Source organism: Laccaria bicolor, genomic scaffold (genome assembly GCF_000143565.1).
Source record: "Laccaria bicolor S238N-H82 LACBIscaffold_42 genomic scaffold, whole genome shotgun sequence".
Classification (NCBI taxonomy): domain Eukaryota; kingdom Fungi; phylum Basidiomycota; class Agaricomycetes; order Agaricales; family Hydnangiaceae; genus Laccaria; species Laccaria bicolor.
In genome coordinates this window covers 421046-424710 of record NW_001889913.1, presented here as the reverse complement: position 1 = coordinate 424710, position 3665 = coordinate 421046, and positions in this window count along the sequence as shown.

The window sequence follows — 3665 nt, the reverse complement described above, 5'->3', positions numbered from 1 at the left end:
CAAGGGATGACAACCCCACCACCATGTGCCACCACCACCACACACCACCATGACAGCCCACCCACCAATGCCGATGAGGCGGTGGCACCCAACAAACGGCGCCACCACCAAACCACTGATGTGGCATGCCCATCCAGGCATGCCATGTCAATGTTGACTGTTTCAACAACGAACAATGAGACGAGCACCCACAGACGATGACAATGACTTCCCACATGGACAACAACGACCCCCCACTCACCAATGCACACCACACATGGACACGACGGACTGGTAGCTACCACTTACATCATGTACTCCTGAGCTGTACCATAGAAATTCCTGCTTAGCTGCCATGAATGAAATGAAATGAATTTTCATTCATTCACAGCACCTGTTTCATTCTTGATAATTTATTCTGTTTCATTCATTCCTGGCAACTGTTTTATTTTTTAATTTCATTCCACCATGGCAACTGTTTCATTCTTTGCTTCATTCTTACTAGGGCAGTCATTCATTTTTATTTCATTCTTCTCAGGTGCCTATTTCATTGTTAGAGCTGGGAAAATGATTATGTAATTGATGCAAAATATTTCAGTGCCTTAATTGGCAACAGCATGCATATCTTGTTATGTATTTGAGCCTCAAATCCAAAAGTACCCCCATATGACCCCCCACACCACTGCAGTAGGGCACAACACACATCAGGCATAATTGTATATTATTTCCTTATTTAGGTGTATATTAAAACATTGAAATTGTTGCCTGAAAGAATGAAACAAAGATGAAATAACTGCCTGAAAAGAATGAAATGAAATTTCTACAGCAATGAATGAAAAAAGAAATGAAATGAAACAGTTGCCAGGAATGAATGAAACGAAGCAAAGAATGAAACAGTTGCCATGGTGGAATGATGTTAAAAATGAAACATTCGCCAGGAATGAATGAAACAAAATAAATTTCATTCTTGTCAGTAGAAATGAAGAAAAAATCGATATGAAATGAAATGAAACAAAAAATATTTCATTGTCCATGGCAATGAATGAGAATGACTTGGAATGAAACAGGTGCTGTGAATGAATGAAAATTCATTTCATTTCATTCATGGCAGCTAAGCAGGAACTTCTGTGATACATGCCAGGTTTTACATGATGTAAATGGCAGCTACTAGTGCACGACGACCCCCAATGATGGACAACGACAACCCAGCACCCATGGACGACACCACTGTGGTTGACAAACGGCGGATACCCCCGACGTACACAAATGACCGCCCACATATGAGGACGACTGCCCACCAACGCGACTGCCCACCAACGACCACAACTGCCCCACCAGTGGGAACCAATATTTTATGATAAAACAATGGCAATGCCAATGGTCATCTCAAACGAACTGTCACAACGTTTATGAGAGGCATCTCATTAGGATGTCCTATCTATTTCATTCATATAATTGTCAGAACTTTTCATAAACTATGGGGAAGTTTTGAGATATATTTCATAAGTCTTCCTGCTGATTTCATTGTCAATTTCATAACCCTTCCATGGCGACTTCATTGCACTTTCATTAAAACCTAAGGCTCTGTCTAATGCTGTATACCTTTTCCATGTTCATCTCCTTAAACAGCTTCCTTCCCCATTGAAAACAATCTTGACAACAAAGAGAATAATGAAAATTGGTTGGGGTATAGGTGCAGATTTAGCAAAACTAGCAAGAGATTTCAAAGATTTCAAGTTGCCACATAAAAGTGGAAAGAAATATGTTGGCATCTTGGAACTTGGTGCATTTGCAAAATCTAAGAAAGCAGTTGTTAAGGGAAATGCATCACTTGCAGAAATCGGTGCAGCTGTACTCCACAAACATATCTCAAAGGATACAAGAATATCTGAGTGGAATGCTCCTAAACTTTCTGAAAATCAAGTCACATATGCTGCACTTGATGCATGGGCAAGCCTTGAAATTTATAATGTACTCAAGATTACCCCCACAGTAGGTATTCCTCTCCAAGTTGCAGGACCTGTGGGGCAATTGGTAAGCCTGGTGATGTGGAGAAAAGAAGTTGCACATGGAGTTATCATTCCCCAACCACATGAATTTTCTATTATGGTGGGAAATGTAGCTACACCACTTTGAGTGTCTTCAACAAAGAGATGAGCAGTTGTCAGAATTGATAATGTGTTAGCTCCAGCATGTGTACTCTCATTTCATAAGAAAACTCTTGAACAGATTAAAAATGGGAGAGAATCCTTTGAAGTCCTTGTTGATCTGAGCTTTTTGTGAACTTGAAACGAAAATCCTCCACTGCCTCCAAGTCAAAATTTACCACCAGCAGAAAAAGATTCACCAAGAGTAATCAAACCACCCCAACCTACTAAGCATATGGATGTTGATGCCTCCAATTCTGATTCTGATTCTGATCCTGATATAGAACCTGATGTGGAAATCTCTGAGATAATTGATCCCACAATTCATATTCAAGGACAACAGTCAAAAGAAGTTCCTTCAAGAATTCTAAATGATGTTTTTCATGTTATGGATAGAATAAATTGTACAATTTCAAAGAGACATACACTTAGCAAGCAATTTGCTAGAGCATTCAGTGATACTATGTTCATCCAGGACAAGAGAGATAAACTACAGGTCATAGCATATTTGGAGAAGAATGGAACCACTTTTGCTGCCAAAAGAAAATCTGACCCTGAATGGCTTTGGAAGAGAATCAGGCGTTACATCACTGAGAAAAATATTCTCTATCAAGTCATAACAGAATTGTTTGACTGCTGGGGATCAGTAGTTTGCACAGTTACAAAACAGCCACTATTCAGTGAGGAGCCTTGGAAAAAAGCAAGAGGCATCCTCCATGATATTCAGAAGGGTTGGGTCTCAGATCCACCAAATATACCTTTGTATGTTCATCTTGGAACAGATAAACATGGGTTGAACAAATATCGCACCCTAAGGGGGACAAATGATGTTGAGGGTTTTCATAAACATATAAGAACAAACTTTGCATCTCTCAATGCTTCACCAATACTGGCAGATTGTCTCTTGGCTGATTTTTGACACAGATACAATACAGAAATGGGGGCAATTAATGGGGAGGGCAAGAAATATCTGGGACACTGTGATCCCTGGCTTGACCATCAAAAATCTGGACTGCAAGAAAAAATCAAATGGAAGAAACATCCAAAGCTTGGGCAGCTTTTCAATGAATCAGATCCTCTTAGCTTTGCACAAACACATGAGCAATTTGGCATCACATGCATTCCAGATGTGCTTCAAATCAAATGTAATTTTGATGGACAGGTTGTTCATGACCCCAGAACTACTTCAGAAGAACAATTATGCATTACAAGCTTTTACCCTCTTAAATTACATCTGGCCTCTTTGAAAGGAAAGAGGACAAATATCTATGAATATTTGGCAGCTGCTCAAAGAACAAAATTTGCTGTTGTCCCCATGCATACAACACAAGAATTTCAACTATTCAATGCCTCTGTATCCCTCCATGGTGACTGGTTCTCACCTGCTCAGGATCCTGATTTTGAAGCTATGGCTGCCTGGTGGTCAGGAAAGGCTGATGGCAAGACAATTTTCTATAAAATGCATGAGCATCTTGAAAATCATTACAAGAAATGGACTGGAAAAAGAGGGAAAATGAAAACATGATGAATAGCTCANAT